Below are 18,394 nucleotides of genomic sequence, written 5' to 3' on the forward strand. Positions count from 1 at the left end.
AAAGTTAGAATTAGCACCTAACAACCTGACAAAGACCCTTATTCCTACATAGTTCCCTGGGATGGGAAGGATGTTGCTTCCCCGTTTCTGTCCTTGTTTTTCTTCTAGTACCAGTTGTTCTACAATCTCACCATGTCTTCAGTCCCCAAGTGCTTCATGGTGGACTTTTTCCCAAAGGGGAAGAGAAGACTACACTTCTCTTCCCCACCTCAAGAAACTGCTAACATCAGGATTCATGCTTCTATTTCTAATTTTATTAATACAGCATAGACAGCTTATATCTTAGATTTGCCCACTAAGCAACACATACTTCATTCCTACCCTTTCCATATCCTCCCCTCGCCCGCGCCACCCTCGCCTGGGAATTTGCCTCAGTACCTATGACTCCATGTTAAATCTCTGTTTCCTTGATCACTCTCTTGTCCTCTCTTTATCTTCTCAGCAAAATGAACAGGACTCTGAACAGGTCTTGGAAGATCGAGGAATTGTAGGTCTCAGGTTTTCCTCAGGGACATAGATGATTGTTGACATGGGTCACCAAATGCAATCTGAAACCTGACCTGATTGATCCCCGCGTCCGGTGGTCTTTGAAGATCTTCTGAGTTACTGACTTGATTCTTTATTACATTTATTCATTACCTGCAGTGAGAGAGAGTGGGCCCAAGAGAGTCAAATATCTCATTTAACACCCTAGACTACAAGGAGCCAAATTTCTTTCAGTTGTTACCCAACAATTAATTAATATGACAGAGTTTTTAGTATAATAGAAATGTTAGCATGTAAACTGTGTTTATGGTAGGCTAAGTGAAAATAATTTTAGGACACCTCTGATAGCAAAGAAGATGATGGAATTATATACTTTGTCTTGTTCCCACATAGTTCCAATGTCTTCCACTTGATAATTAACTTTTGAAAACTTTCATTCTATGTAGTTAGAATATTTGAGAATTCAAATAGTAGCAATAAAAATTTTAATGTATAGCTTTAAAAATTTTTAAATAATTGTTCCTAATCAGTTTTATTATTACTGTTCTTGAATCCCAGAATTCCAGAGCTAGAAGAGACCTCAGTGAGATTAGGCTTATTCCATCTGATCCCATGATATAGTATTAGAGAAAAGGGTGAATGCTACAATGAGGCAAATTTCAGCTTGATGCCAGAGAAAACTTTCCAACAGTTCAAACTGCCCATCAGTGGAATGAACTGCCTTACAGAAGAGTGGAGTCACCATTGCAAGAGATCCCTAAACAAAAGCCTATTGTATATATACTAGTAAGAATGGTTTTTTATGCATAGGTCCACTAGGTGGTCTCTGAAAGTTCTGCTCATTCTAATACTGTGTAATTTTGCGATATGGTACAATCTGTCCTTGAAAAGGAAATACAAATTCTAGTGTGCCTGAAAAACAGTCATCCAGCCTCTGCTTGATGGCTTCATTAATTTCAATCAGTCCTTGAGGCAGCTCATCCCACTTCTGGGACACCTCTAATTGGTAGAGAGCTTTTCTTCACATCAGCCCTAAATACGATTCTAAATAATGTCCACTTTTGAATCCACCTAGCAAAGAAATTAATCCATTTTTAATATGGCAGACCTTCAAGTACTTTGTTGAACACTGCTATCATATTCTGAAATCCAGGTCTACAACTTTATCCACTGTACCACCTAGTGGCCCTGATATCAAAAGTCAATTTAAGAATCATAATTCCCCAAGAGATTGTAAAACAAATAAAATCCTGAATTCCATAAAACAGAAAATAATAGTCTAGATTTTTCAATAAATACAGCAATAAATGGTATTTGTGAACCACTTGAAAAAAGGGAAATATATTTTAATGTCTAAGGCCTATAATTTTTATATTGTTTATTAATTTTTAAATTGTTATCTTTTGAATTTTATATCACCTTAATTTCCCTTTATCTTTGTTCTGCATAGGAAGACATCCTCTGCAAGAAATAATAAGAGAAAGAAAGAAAACAACACAACAAAACTCACCAGCAAATCATCCAGATTTTCCAATAGGTGCAACACCTTGCATTTTGCAAAATAATTATCTATTCTTTTACACCAATTTACAATGTGTGGAAAGGTGAAGAACTTACAGATTAAGACTATTGATCAGAGACTGTTAACTAAAGTAGATCAGGCCTATAGGCCCCAGTCACATGATTTTAAATGAGACCTGGACTTCATTCCATTGTCCAAAGAAGGAATTAAGTGGTTGAAGCTGTATATCACCTTTTTCACTGTATTCCACTGACCAAATAGGGAGATAAAGGTTTATCTAACCAATCATAGCCTGCAGAGGGTGGAATTTTGGGGGTTCTTTGTCTGAAATGTATAAAAGTTGTAAGCATCTTCAAGTGAATTGAATGACTCTCCTCCTGTGGGTATCCTTGCTGTCCTTTTGGGCCCACAGGCCAGGACGGTCTGCTTCTCGAGATTCTAATAAATTCTTTCTGTACATCATTTGGAGTGACTCCTGAGTAGTCAGTCTCGGTAGGTGCAATTGCCCCAAACAGTTTTGGGGACTCTCTGGGATTGGTGTCTTTTGGGGAGACAGGTGCGCACCTTGAGCAGAGGCGGGTGCCCATGGAGGAATTTTTCCAGTGGTTTCCCACTCAAGCGTGTGTGTCCTCCCTCCCTATTAGACAGTGGATCAAAGAAGGGGGACTCAGTGATGTACAGAAACTAATACTTTGGAAGAAATGAATGTCCTGACTGGCCAGCACAGTTTAGAATCCGCACCATGTGGCTTGGTAAGCTCTTGAAATAGTTGGGGGTCTTATTGGCTGGGTTTTAGGTAACCTGAGGGAATAGCCCTCACTAAATTTTGTTGAGTGCTGATCTGTGACAGGCCCCAGTGTTAAAGAATTGCCAAGGGAGAAACTGCTGAACTTAGTTTGGGGAACTAAGTAAGATGGGGAAATCACAGTCCAAAAATGAGTGTCAGGACCTTAGTCAGGGAATTCCAGTCGACAGCCCATTAGGAAGTCGACTTAAGGACTGGGAGGAACTTCCCAGATACAAAGGAAAGGACAAAAGAAAGATCGTTAAATATTGCTGCTTTGTTTGGAGCGGCCAAAATATTGGTGGGGGAATGATTTGGCTGAGATTTGGTTCCTCCGAGGATTGGGTATGTCAACAATTGAATTTGTATGTGAATGGAAAAGACCCTTTTAACCCAGAGGAATCCGCTTATGCTAATCTCTGGCTTGATGGGTCTGCTAAAGTCTTTTTGTACCAGCCCCAGAAACTGGAGTCAGAGAAAATAGAAAAAGAGCCAGGGGCTGAAGAGAAAGTAGTAAAGGAAGAGAAGCAGGATTGGGACCCTTTAGAAGCTCTGCCCCATCCTTACATTCCACCCCAAGTGAGGTACAGCTGGTTGAGGCCCAGTTCATGGCTGAAGCTCCAGGAGACCAAATAAGAGAAGGACCATATACTCCTATTTCCAGAATTACCAATTGCAGAAGGATGTTCAGAGCCTCCCTTTAGGGAGGAGGCAGGATCACTCCCAAGAAAGGACAGAGTTCAGTGAGATATATGTGAGAGGTCCCCTCCCAGCAGGGATCCGATATGTTTCCCCTCAAGGAAGTCCATTAGGTGGGGTTCAAGGGCATGGATTGTGAATGCACCCCTATCAAAAAAGTGAGGTCAGGGCATTTAAAAATTAGTTTCTGTTATGGAGGACTCAGAGCATCAAAACAGTTAGATCAATTCCTGGCCCCAGATATACTTGGGGAATTAATGCAGTATTATCAATATTGTTTTACTCCTGAAGAGCAATGCTCAATCGGGCACAAGCCATGTGGGAATGGGAAGGAGGCAACCCCTGATATGGGGCGGTCCCAGCTAAACTGTGAATGACCCAGGGTGGGATGGTAATAATCAGGCGCATAGACACAATATGCAAGATCTGAGGAGTTAATAGCTGTGGGGTTGAGGGATGCCTTCCCAAAGAGGCAAAATAAACAAGTCTTGCTATCACCCAAGAAAAGGATGAGTCACCAGCGCAGTATTTAGAAAGAATTGAGAAGGAATAAGAAAATATTCAGGAATAGATCCTGATAGCCGACAATGAACAGATATTAAAGGTGCAGTTTGTATCTAATTCCTGGCTGGATATAAATTGGAAGTTACAGAAGATTGAAGGGTAGATCGGTTTCTTTGGAAACTTTATAGGAGAAGCTACAAAGGTTTGTAAGGAGAGATGAGGACCAGGCTAAGGAAAAGAGGGCAGAAAGGGGAATGGGAAAAGCACAGGGATAAAAGAAAGAGAAATAGGATCATGATTCAGCAGATCCATAACTCTGATGCTGCTAAAAGGAATATAAGGGACCCAGGAGGGGCTGAGAGTCTCAAAAACAATAAAGGAAAGGGAATGAGGAATCCAAATTTAGAATGTTGGACATGTAGAAAACAAGGAAACATATTGGTAAATTGTTACTTGTAAGTTATGCTTTATGGAGTTTTTCTAGCTTTCTATATTGTGAATCTTAAAAGTTCTGAAGGAACTGGAAGAAGAATGCAGAAACTGAAGGATTGATTTGTGTAGCAAATTGAGAGCCTGAATGATATCAAGAAGGAATCAGTTGGAAAATGAAAGGAAATAAACTGATTGCCTAAATCTTGAGAAGGATTCCCAAGTAGGAAATTGAGTGGAGAAACAGGAGGGAATCCTTTGTCCAGGAGTGCAGGAGTAGGGGAAGGGTGGGCACATGGAATCCTCACTACCCCCTCCCCCCCACACCTCCATCAAGTATGTTCAGTCATTTTCTGTAGTGGCTTGGTTAATTGATTGAATATTTGTTTCTTTGAAACATAATGGTTTTCCTGATTTGAGAATATGATCATAAATGTGATCTATAGTTTGAAAGGTTATTTCAAAAAGTTTAATTGATGTTTTAAGAACTTTTCAGATTATTTTGTAAATAGGAAGTTTTAATTAACTGTATTGATACCAATTATTTAAAAGGATTCCAAGGATAATAGTTTTTGCTTTTGTCCTTTTGAAAAAGTTTTGTTATGGACAATATGTAGTTTGGGATTTTCTGTGTATTGGGTATTTTAAAAAGCAAAATGATTGGTATAATATTCAATTTATGAAACATCTACTTGGTATATAAGAACTGTCTGAACATTCTGGATAAATTTCTTACTGTTAAAAGTCTTACAATATATAGATGATCCTCTTGTGTGGCAGGAAGGAAAAAGTGACCTTGTCCAAGTCACTATCAGTTTTTAAATTATTTAGGAGCACAGGACTGAGAATTTCTCAAGAACAATTGCAATTTGTGAAACGTGAGGTAAAACATTTAGATCATTGTATAAGTGAAGGAAAAAGAATTAGATCCTGTAAATTACTTGGGGAAAAGAATGGAAACAGTAAAGGTAAGGATTGGCACATAGGGCATTGGCCACAAATTTTGACTAATCTTATGTGACCTAACAACGTTGCAGTGATTCATGTGCAGGGTCACCAAAGAGGAGAGTTCATTTGAGACAAGGAAACTGCTTTGCCAATGAGGAGGCGAAATGGGCTGGAGGAGAGAAATCTGTAAATAAGGAGGAGATGATGGTGCTAATTCTGGCATTTCTGCCTCCAATGCCTCCACCTTCCCTTACCCCAGAAGAGAAGCAGGAAATCCAAAGTCTTGATGCTCAGGAGGATAAAGAGGCCACTGGCTCCTCTCTGATAGAGAGAGAGTACTGACCACAGCAGGTATGCTACATGTGCTCCAACATTTACATTGAGGCAGTCCTTGGGGTGTCCAAGACCTGTGTGACGTGGTGCTGACTAAGTTTGTGGCACTGGCTTATGTCACAACAGCAGGCAACTGGCCCAGCAGGTGTCCTGTTTGTCAGAGGATGAATAGGGCAGCCAAGGACAAGTCCAGAAAGGAGAAAGGCCCCTAGTATCAGGCCTTTCCAAAGCACTCAGGTGGACTTTACCGAGCTGCCATCAGTGGGGCATCTCGAATACCTGTTGGTCATAGTGGACCATCTGACCTCATGGGTGGAGGCCGCCCCCCTTGCCTGGGCAACTGCCTCGGAAGTCGTAAAAGTCCTCCTCGAGCATATCATTCTGAGGTATGGGATGGTGGAGCAGGTAGATTAGGACCAAGGCACCTGTTTCACAGCTAAGATCCTCCTATCTGTGGCCCAAACTCTAGAAATATCAAAGGACTTACATACCCCAAGGCATCCACCCTCATCAGGTAAAAGTAGAAAGGATGAATAAGGAAATTAAACAGCAACTGATTAAATTGGCATTAGAGACACATTGCCCTGGACCAAGTGCCTTCCCCTTGCCCTATTAAGAATTAGAACAAAAACCTGAAGGGATGTGGGATTATCACTTTATGAGTTATTATATGGTCACCCTTATCCAAAAGGGATTCAAAATTCTTCCTTGGATCCAATATTTGAGACCAAGGATTTGTTTTTAAAGAAATATGTTCTGTCTTTACTGTAACATCTGAAAACTTTACAACTAAAAGGGCTTATTGCTCAGATTCCTCCCTTAGGATTCACAGTGCACAGTTTTAGCTTGGAGACTGGGTCCTTGTTTGGATATAGAAGGAGGGCAAGCTGACCCTGAGCTGGGAAGGACCGTTCCAGATCCTGTTGACTTCAGATACGGTGATACACACCAAAGAGAGAGGCTGGACACATCACACTCAAGTCAAAGGTCCTGTGGATGCGCCAAAGAAGTGGGCAGTAGAGACTGATCCAGGAACCTTGAAAGTGCGGCTGAAATTATAGGAAAGTTAGCAAAGACTGATGAATTGTGCATGTAAAATTTTTTTGACTTGTCTCATTTGGGGAAATCTCTTGGGACTTTTCTTGTTTGTACTAGACATCACATTTTGTTGAACTGTATTGTTAGGATTAGGGATATTATATACTATCAAGAAGAATGGGGTGTGAACCAAACCCAAAGGGTTGGAAACTGCGCCTTGTATATGCATGTGTAATTCTATGTGGGTACTCCTTTTGTACTGGTACCTCGAGAGCAGTAGGATATGAAAATACCTTTCAAACCCTGATCCAAACAATAGCCACTAGCTTTATATTGACTGACTGTTGGATATATGGGGGACCTGATCAACTTACACAGCGGCCCTGGGTTCCTGTTCCCTTGTCTCTGGCCTGGATCTTGAGCAACGGGTCAATAATACACAATGGAACAGGTTTCTGGTCAGCAGAAGAAAAGCATCACTAGACTCTGACCAGAAGAGTTTTAGGGAGATATTGCCTGAATCATTCTGGTACAGGGCCATGGATGGGAGAAGGTGAATGTACATGGACATTTACTCACAGGCCAGAAAAGGGAACTGCCATAGACTGCAGTAGGTATGTGAATAGATGGAATCAAACCAGTTATGACGGATCAGTAGTTTGCTCTATCTAACGTTCTAAAAGCAGTGAGGGGTGTGCAAGGAAAATATCACATGCCTATTTAATCCCTGATCCAGAGGGACCCAAATATGGACATGTATAACCTTGAATAGAACAGCACCAAGTTCAACTTACACTTGGATGAAATGGAAGTGAGAGAATAGAGAAGGCCCTGTTAGGAAAATGTTTAATAATTTCTGGAACCGTCAGGATCTAACTGGGGAAAATGGTTGCACCTGCCAATGGGTAGTTGAAAGTCATCTTTGGAGATGACGGTCCCTGGGATGTCAGGTATTTTCCACCTTCAAGTGGACCCTTTATATTTTGGTATGAAGATAATCCTGCCCTGAAGGGGCATTATTGGATCTGTAGTCAGACGGCTTATACCCATATACCCAAGAATTGGACTGGGGTTTGTTATATAGGTATAATTAGACCTAAATTTTTCTTTCTCCTATCAAGTGTTGGCAGGCAATTGGGGATACGGTTATATGAATATTTGGAAAGGGAAACACGAAGTGCTGACCGCTCCCTAACCCTCATTGATACATCTTTGACCCAGATAAATGATGCCAATGGGTGGGAGATGCCTGGCCTCCAGAGTGAATTATAAAAGAGTATGGACTGGCAACAGGGGCCCAGAACAGGTAGTTGGGGTACCGAATGCCAATATATGTGTTAAATTGGTTGATTAGACTACAGGCAGTTCTAGAGATAATAACCAACCAAACCTCTCAAGCCTTAGACTTACTGGCTGATCAGGCAACTCAGACAAGGGAAGCAGTGTTACAACATAGGCTAGTCTTAGACCATTTGCTAGCAGAGAAAGGAGGGTCTGTGGGAAACTGAATTTGTCCACCTGCTGTATGGAGATTGATGATAATGGGCAAATTGTTAAGGAAATCACAAAGAACATCCATAAGATTGCACATGTACCCGTACAGGTTTGGAAATCTTCCTTTGGTACTGACTGGTGGTCATGATAGCTGGTGGAAACAACTGTTGGGATATGGTTTATTAGCTATAAGTGGAATCATCCTATTGCCACTGTGTTACATTGGTAACAAAAATAGTTTGGAGGTCACTGTTAAGAATTTTACAGAGGAAGCCATTAAAATGATGATTTTACAAAAGGAGGGATGGGAGGAGGTAGCAGGGGATGATCCTGATGAAGAGATTAATAAGCAATGTATAGAACTGTTAATCGAATTTGACCACAATGCTAGTTCTTCATGAGGAAATATATATACATATATATTTATGAACAACAGGGGGGATTGTGTGGAAAGGTGAAGAACTTACAGATTAAGCACAGAGACTGTTAACTGATTAAGATCAGAGACTGTTAACTAAAGGAGATCAGGCCTATAGACCCCAGTCATGTGATTTTAGATGAGACTTGGATTGTATTCCATTGTCCAAAGAAGGAATTAAGAGGCCGAAGCTGTATATCACCTTTTTCACTGCATTCCACTGACCAAATAGGGAGATAAAGATTCATGTAACCAATCAGAACCTATAGAGGATGGGATTTTGGGGGTTCTTTGTCTGAAATGTATAAAAGTTGTAAGCATCTTCAAGTGAATGACTCTCCTCCTGTGGGTATCTTTGCTGTCCTTTCGGGCCCACAGGCCAGGACTGTCTGCTTCTCGAGATTCTAATAAATTCTTTCTGTACATCATTTGGAGTGACTCCTGAGTAGTCAATTTGGCTAGATGTAACTGCCCCAAACAACATCAATAAAATTAAACAAGGATTGTTTATTGTTATTAGTTTCCTTTTATATTACTTGCATTCATCGTATGTATAGGTTTTTTCAATTCACTGTAATTCACTTTGCATGAATCTATGTCTTCTTATGCTTTTCTGTATGCTTCCTATATACTATTTCTTAAAACATAGTAATATTCCATTATGTTCATGTGTAGCAATTTTTTTAGCCAGATCAATTGGCATCTGCTTTATTTTCAGTTCTTTTCTCCTACAGGATGATGCTATAAATATCTCAGAATATTACATTCCTGTCTTTGCCTTTATGATATTTTCCCTAGCACTGGAATCTCTGTTAAAGCTATAGACATTTTAGTCATTTTCTTAACATTATTTCCAAGTTGTTTCCCAGAATACCTGGAGCAATTTGGAGATCCACCAGCAGTGCTTCAGTGTGACTATCTCTTCACAAATGCTAAAATATTGAACATTCCTAACTTTTGTCATGCTTGCCAATTTACTAGGGGAAATTTTATCTGGTGCAAATTTTAGTGGTGTTTAGTCATTTACCATTCTTTTGCTCATATTCATTGACCGATTATCCATTAGGGAATGGTTCTCAGTCTCTCCTATATCTATTGGTTCCCTATTCATATTGGCTATCATATCCTCAGAAAAGAGATAACATGATGCAAATTCTTCCCAGTTGACAGCTTCTTTTTTTAATCCTGGTGATTTTCATTTTATTCACACAACACAATTTCAATTACATGTAACAAAGATTATTTATCTTTTCTTTGGTGATTAGCGTAATCCTCTCTGACCAACTGACTTAGTCTCCCTCTCTCTCATTCCCACCTCCCCTCTAACCTATTACTGAGAAGGATCCCTGATAAGTATTTTAATGTCATGCTTTTTTAATATTTAAGTCATATATATCTATGTCAAGCTTATTAGGGTATATGATGTGATTTTCCTAAGTCAAATTTGTGTTCTCAAATTGCTTTCCAGGTCCAACATTAGATCTATTTACTACAATATCTTGCCCCTTCTAATAGCTAGCATTTAAATAGCACTTTAAAGTTTGTAAAGTCCTTGATTCCTGCATCATTTAATGAGACTGAGTAAAGTTTGCATTATTGTAGTCTGAGAATGATCATTTGTCATTGCTTATCTTCCTAATACCCAGCTCAGTCATTTCTGCTTCCAAGAAGCCTTTCCTAATTTCACAGATTAAAAGAGATTTCTCTCTCCATAGTCTCTCATCTCATTGCTTGACCTCCCCTATCCACTTATCATATTATAACCATAATTCTGTCACTGTCTTTCTGTTTCTCTTTGTTTCTCCTTCTCTCTCTCTCTCTCTTTCCCTCTCTCTCTCTGTCTCTCTCTCTCTGTCTCTCTCTGTCTGTCTCTTTCTCTGTCTCTGTTTCTCTGTCTCTGTCTGTCTGTCTCTCTCTGTCTCTGTCTCTCTGTCTCTGTCTCTGTCTCTGTCTCTCTCTCTCTGTCTCTCTCTGTCTGTCTCTTTCTCTGTCTCTGTTTCTCTGTCTCTGTCTGTCTGTCTCTCTCTGTCTCTGTCTCTCTGTCTCTGTCTCTGTCTCTGTCTCTTTCTCTGTCTCTCTGTCTCTCTCTCTCTCTCATTCTCTGAATCTATCTGTCTATTTCTCTCTATGTCTCTTCCCTTCCTCTGTCTAGGTCTTTGTCTCTGTTTCTGTTTCTATGTCTCCCCCTTTACTATGTCTCCCATTGCTGAAAACAAAACCAGTCCTATAGAAAGCACCTAATACATGTTTGTTTTCTTGAAACTGAATGCTGTGGATGAGCAGCTCTCCTTTTCAATGAGTAAGTGTCTTCTCCCTCCTTCCTCCCCTCCCCCTCCCCCGTGATCCTGTGATCAGTTTCTATGCTGTTTATTCTGCTCCCATTAATTACAGCCTGTCACAAGCCAGAGACCACTTTATCATTCAGCACAAACAGGATGGAGAGACCACAATGAATAGACAGAAGAATAACCCAAGGCACCAGACACTACCAGTTTAAGGTTTTTTCAGAGACTGTCCCTAATGCTGCCTAGTACAACCACTGTACTTTTTCTTGAGCCTCACTTCCCCTTCCCAATAGCTTTTGACTCCATATCACCTTTTTTATAAGACTGCTTCCAGTCCCGTCCATCTGCAGACATCTTTCACATGTTCTGTGCCCAGGTAGTGCTCTAGAGCTCCACCTACTTGATAACAGCAACCAAGGCTTGTCGTCTGACCCACTGTTACCCAATGGGCTTCTGCCATTTCACAATCATTGACTTGATTTCCTGAATCTTATTTGAACTTTCCCTTTCAGACAGACCACAGAACATAGCCACACTAGGAAATCTCCCCTGGATGCCAAGGTAGGCAGTGTCACAAATATCTGTAAGTCTCCTCTGTCTTTTCGCTGTTTTTTCTGTGATAAAATGGGTGGACTGGGTGAATGGGGAGTGGGATGGCAGGCCAGGTGTGAGTGTTTAGGGAGGGAGGGGTGTTGATTTGATAATCTCAAGGTCCCATTCATCTTCGTGACTCTCAATGCTATGATTTTTCACTTCCCCATTTATTCCCAATACGTTATTGAAGGAAATGGACCAGAAAGCCTGACTCGTTGAGACCCTGGGAGGTCCAGAGTGTGTGAGAATTTGGGGCAGAGGACAGATGAGGTGGTGGATAGAAAGTTGGAATCCAGGAAACTGGGTTCATATCCTGCTGGTGACTAACTCTGTGAGTATGGGGAAAAGCTCTTAACATCTTTGATGATCAGTTAACTCAGTATTAAAATGGAGATAATAAGATATCTGCAACTCAGAATTCTTTATGATTTAGTTGAGGGGAGCAGAGCCAGGATGGCGGAGAGAGTACAGGTCTTTGTTTGACTTCTTCCTGCTTTCCCACAGATCAATACCACATCAAGCCTCTGAATGGGTTTTGAGCAACAGAACCCACCAATATTTAGAGTGTAACAAATTTCCAGCAGAAGATATTTTGGAAAAACTTCATAAAACGTCTGTTTCAAAAAAGGTTTACTTGAAATAATGTCTATAAAATATTTTGCAATTTTCAAATTGTTGCACAAAAAGTTTATTACTATTATTATTTGAGAAAGAATGACTATTAAATCCCTCTCTCTATGACACCCAAGGTTACATGATATCAGATACCTCAAATAGATTCAAAATATAAACTCTAGTCATTTCCCTAATAGAATCTGACATGCTTCAGGCTTTTGAATGGACACAAGGACTGTGGTCCAAAACAAGGCTAAAGGAATTTGCAAATTGAAGGCACTTCAGGAATAGAGGACTCAGGAGATGAGGCACTGATTTTAAAAATAATATCTTTTATTTTCAAAATACATGTAAAGATAGTTTTCAAAATTCATCTTTGCAAAAATTTGCATTCTAAAATTTTTTCCCTCACCTTCTTCCCCTAGAAAACATGTAATCTAATATATGTTAAACATGGGGCATTGTATTAAGGGAGGAAGGGGTTACAGCCCAGGCTCTGAAAATACATTCAGATTAAAAAGGGAGGATAATGAATGAGACCGTGGCGGGGTCCTAGGGAGAAGGAATTAACTAGCATTAGGGAATAATCATTGTAGCAGCAAATTAGCAGTTGCTAGTTTCCAATGTGAGCTGAATTCCTTTTGACAAATGGGACTCACTCCAGGAACTGGAAGCAGCCTTTAAGCACTGATCCTTTCTCGGTTCCATCTGCCATATGCCAAGGTAGGGTACTTTTCACCTTTGAGCAGGTCTGTTCTCTGGTTTCTAACACCACCCATGATCAAAGATCACAAGAGGGAGAGGCAGGCATCAAGAGGCTAGCCTGAAGGGAGAGGCCTAGACACAGGATCTACCAGGTGGTAGCTCTTTTCTACCTAAGAAGGAGAGGATAGAGTATCCACCTCCCCCAGAGGATAGAGTATCCACCTTCCCCAGACAGGGCACATTCTCTCCCAAGAAGAAAACAACTCCCTTCCCATAAACACATAGAAGAGAAGTGGATACTAAGTCACCCTCTCCTAGAAAGGAAGAAAGTATATCGTACCCATTTTGAGGTATCTGAACCTAATTATATAGTCTTGAGAAGAAAGATACTTCTATCAGACAAAGCCTTGACCATCACCCCAACTCCAACACATACAGTGGGACCATTATATAGAACACAGCTTATCTCTATTTCCCCCAATAAATTCTTGTCTCTATCCCAGTTTACATTTCTGATTCCTGGGGAATTCAACTTAAGGTAGATGCATTGTCACCCTCCCCCAAAGGATTCACTCTCCCAAGTAATGTCCTCTTCTTCCTAGGCTCATATTGGTCAATACTCCTGAGACTGCTTTAGGGATGCTTCCTTTTTCCCCTCAAGTTTCATACACCATCTCTGCTTGAATCTCTGGGGCCAGACTTGCTCCCTTGCTTTTTGTTGGAAACATGTATGAAGAGACACAGACATCCTTCTACAGAGTAGGTAGCTGATGTTGATCCAGATTCAAGTCAGAGTTATTTGCATGTAACACAGAGATGCAGCTTAGTGTCTTTTTTAATACCTTCCTCTGTCTTCAAGGAAAATGACCCCAGGCCATTACTAGCAGTTACTTGATCCTAGACTTGTAAGTGATATACTTGTAATATTTACTGATTAGCACCCTCCTCCTATCATAAAGACTGAATCTCCATATCCCTGTCATAGACATGGACTTAGTTGTGTTACCATGTTAACACCCCATGTCACATCACCAGTACCAACTCCCTGTATTCCTATCACATAGTCCATTCTCCCCTCTTCTGTTTCCTCCAGGTATAATGAAGACCATCAGACCATGGGAGTCTATTTTCTCACCTTTTTCAGTTTCCTTCCTCTTATTCCAGATGCCCACATTGACCTCAGGTAAGACTGAGTTGCTCTTGTTCATTTCCTAGGACTTGAAAAATGGTTCTTGAGAACTGAGTCATGATCCTATCGAGATTTGGTCTCTCTGCCACATGATCATTTGTTACAATCAACAATTCTCTTATTACCAAAAATTACCTTCAGGTTCTTTCATATTTCTCCCTCTTTTTCCTTTTCTCTCTCTTGGACTCTTCCTGGTACCCTATCTTTTTCTGCATTTCCAACATCCTTGATTTCATCTCAGTATTTGAACAAAGCATGATGATGATAAATAATTTAAGTTCCTAGCTATTATGTCAAGTTAGAATGCTTCAATATTTTTGCCTCCTTTGTGATTATCTGGAAACAAAGAAGGATTATTCAAGAAGCTTGCTACATTGGAATAAATCAGAGGGCCTGGGTTCAAGTCTCATCTCTGATGCTCACTTATCTACTTAATCTCCCTGGATGTTTCTTCATCTATATTACTGGATTGGGATAAATGGCCTAGGAGATGCTCTAAACACTAACTATATAATTCTAAGAATGGCCTCTTCCACCAAAATACCTCCAAGCATTTCCACAACACTCAGGATAGAGGTTCTTCACTCATTTTTTAATCCTTTGTTCAAACATAGACAATCAGAAAGTGATAGGATGGTACTCAAGTAGCCTACTCAGGCATTGGGTGAACTTTCTATGTTCCATTCATATTATACCCCTAGTATTATGGAAATCCTTAGCAAATAAAATAGTCCTCTGCTCTGCCCCCACTCACTCATAGAAGTGAGCAAGACATAAAAAAGCTGTTAAATGTAAAATTTTCCTCCAGCACCACCACACTTTGATACTTGAGTCACTACAATGGTGACACTGTCTTGTAAACATTATAAGTTGTCTCTTGAGTGATTTTGTTTTAACTTCCAAAGAGCCATATGGCATGATCTGAGAGAGCCTCGTCTTATTTATCTGTTAGGTAACACTCTACTAAAGCCAAGAACTCTCTTGTGAGCCACAGACATATACATGAGACATTTTTCCAAAGGACTGCAGTATCCCCTCTGTCAGTCGAAAGTATCTGCTATGTATTAGACATTTTTCTAAGGGCTGAGGATACAAAGGAAGGTAAAATATAATACCTATTCTCAAGGACTTTATAGTCTAATCAGTGAGACAACATATAAATACTTATTTACATAAAACTATATACATAATAAATGGGAAATAATAGAGAGAAGATACTAGAATTAAAGGGGACAGAGAAAGACTTCCTGTAGAAGGAAGAATTTTGAACTGACAGCTGAAGGAAACTAGAAGCTGGAGACAGGATGAATTGGCTTGCCAGACAGGCATGCAAACAACCAAAGAAAATGCCAGGAATCAGGATAAATTGTCTTATTTGAGTAACTGCAATTAGGCCAGTGACACTGGATTGCAGAATATCTCTGAGTGTAAGACATCCCAAAAGAATCATTCTGGGAAGGAAGATTTTTTGCCAGTGTAGAAATAATTATTTTTTATACCCTGAACCATCAAAAACCAAACACAAACAAACATCAAAAACCAAATGAGGCTTGGACTCAGGTCAATTGTCCATTCATTGAGAATAAAAATGATTTGTATTTAAAGGCATCATCAAGAAGCTCTGTTTGAATCCTAATGAGCTTTATTAATACTTGTTTATTTATTAATTTAAAAAAAATAGATGACTGAGAAGGATTTCTTGATCTTGTTTATGTATGTGCATATAAAATGACAGTATAAATAAATACATGGAGAAGAAGAAAAAAAAGTCCCCAAACCCAAAGATATCTTGCAAAATATAAGGAATCAAAATGACATGTAAGCATATGATTCCTCAGGTAGACAGAAGGGGAAAGAAAGAGAAAGGAGGAAGGGAAAGAGTAGGAGCAAGAAAAGAAGGATAAGAAAGAAGAGAAGAGAGGAAATAGGAGCACTAAAATTTATTTATTTATTTATTCATTCATACAGTCATTCATTCATTTATTTATTTATTAAGGCTTTTTATTTACAGAAGATATGCATGAGTAATTTTTCCAACATTGACTCTTTTAAAACCTTTTGTTCCAAAATTTCCCCTCCTTTCCCCTACCCCCTTCACTAGGTGGCAGGTAGTCTAATACATGTTAAATATGTTAAAATACATATTAAATCCAATATATGTATACATATTTCTAAAGTTATCTTGGTGCACAAGAAAAATCAGATCAAGAAGAAAGAAAAAGGAAAACTGAGAAAGAAAACAAAATGCAACCAGATAACAAAGAGAGAATGCTATGTTGGGTTCCACACTCAGTTCCCACAGTCCTCTCCTAGGTGTAGATGGGTCTCTTTATCACTGAACAAATGCAACTGGTCTGAATCACTTCATTGTTGTAGAGCATCATATCCATCAGAATTGATCATTATATAACTTCTTGTTGTCCTGTATAATGATCTCCTGGTTCTGCTCATTTCACTTAGCAGCAATTCATTTAAGTCTCTCCAGGCCTCTCTGAAATCATCCTGCCAGTCATTTCTTACAGAACAATAATATTCCATAACATTAATATACTATAACTTATGCAATATCCTCCATCTGATGGGCATCCACTCAGTTTCCAGTTTCTTGTCACTACAAAGAGAGCTGCCACAAACTAAATAGCAGCATTGCTCTACTGAAAGTGCTCACTTTGGCAGCACCAAAGCACCAAAGGGAGGGGAGATTGGGAGGATAAAGGCAGGTACTACTACTCACAGATTGCTGTTCCTGCTTTATTCTGGAAGAGGATCAGTGACACATCGGGGAGGTGATATTTTTACTTGCAAGTAAATTGGATTTAAGTGAGGCAAGACTGCAAAGAAATCAGCCTCACATCTCCTCCAGAATCAACAAAGTCTAGTAACAAGACATAGATCAGGATGATTGACAATGGTCCCCACCTTCTAGTGGACTTTAGCCATAAAAGAAAAGAAAAGATAATTGGAATCAATGGGTCAAGTGAGGGATTTTTGAGGATGGGTGTTTGTGGGCACTGAGGAGTGGCCAGTAAACAAATCAATGAGAGAGAGGGAATAATAGAAATGAGCAATCTGCTGAATTAGAATGGGGTTACTTCTGCATGTAGAGAAGTCTGCCTTTGCAATAAAAAGAGTGAAGATGATAACAGAATCATCTTTTTCTTCTTTCAGTAAAATATGAATCAGAGCTCTTAGCTAGGAGGGTGGGGAAAGCAGATCCATGGGAAATTTGAAGAGGGATAAGGTTTGGAAGAGTCACTGTGGAGAATGGAATAGTGAGATGATGTGGGAGTTGTAAATGAATATCCTTTCTTAAGGCTCAATTGAGGTTATAGAACATCAATTTGTAATGAACTTAGTCAGAGTTTCATAATTTTCTCCAGCTTCCTTCAGCATCAGTGTGTAGTAGACAAGGAAGCAAAGAGTAGGAGTAATCCCAGGGTGAAGTAGGCAGTGCAAGGTTTACAAAAGGATGAGGGGTAAAGGACTGAGGAAGAGAAATGGCCACCACTGGGCACACACATTCGGCATCTTAAACAAAATATCTGCTTGGACGTGATACCTCTAGAGGCCCTATCCTGTTCTCAAAACCTTTTCAGTCAGTCAACTAAATATGTTTCTCATATTCAAAGGACTCAGTTACTCATCTTATTCTGTTCATATAGTCAACTACACCTAGCAAAATTGAAAAGAAAAAAAACAAGTACTTCTCCATGGAACCCTTACCCCTCCCCCCCAATCTGCTCCTACATTCACAGGTAATGAGTGTAGCATTAAAGGCCGATCATATTCAGTATTTTAGGGAATGGGAAGCACTATAGGAGAGATCTACTTCCTCTTTTATTTCTACAACTAATTAGTTTTTTAATAGTTGCTAGGCTCAGCCACCCTAGTCTTGATCTCCACGGGCCTCAAGTTGAGGGAAACACTGGTCATGGTCTCAGCTTTTCCTTTCCTGGCCCCAACATCAGAAGAAAGAATCTTGGCCTAAACTCCAGCCTCACGGTTCCAATTCTAAAGTGTCAATCTGAGGATGACCTGGGCAGCTTGATAACCCTGTCCCATGGGGCAGCTTCAGGATATACAAAACCCAAGAGCACAATGGAGATAGATTTCATTTATCTAGCGTCACAAGGCTTAACAAAAGTTACTTTTAAACATTAAAGAACAATTCAAATGGAACAAGAAACTTTGGATTTAAGTCTCTGGCCAAAAGAGTGGAAGAGAAGGGGAAGAGACAGTGGGAGGAGAAAAAGACACTTCTTCTATCACCTAGATTCATGGTTGGGGCTGAGAAGGGAATCTATGAATGATCAGGCTTATCTTCTATTTTGATGCTGCCATCCCATCTCCC

The 18,394-nt window shown here is 39.8% G+C and overlaps 1 long non-coding RNA gene across 1 annotated transcript in view; it reads right to left on the bottom strand.

The window, feature by feature from the left end:
- Window positions 1-576: 576 nt before the first annotated feature.
- Window positions 577-18,394, bottom strand: part of LOC105749699 — a 33,390-nt gene continuing 15,572 nt past the window's right edge. Inside the window, exon 3 of the long non-coding RNA XR_004231121.1 lies at window positions 577-639. This is a non-coding gene — a long non-coding RNA (uncharacterized LOC105749699). The remainder of the gene's footprint in view (window positions 640-18,394) is intronic.

The sequence above is a fragment of the Sarcophilus harrisii genome, chromosome 1 (genome assembly GCF_902635505.1).
Source record: "Sarcophilus harrisii chromosome 1, mSarHar1.11, whole genome shotgun sequence".
Classification (NCBI taxonomy): domain Eukaryota; kingdom Metazoa; phylum Chordata; class Mammalia; order Dasyuromorphia; family Dasyuridae; genus Sarcophilus; species Sarcophilus harrisii.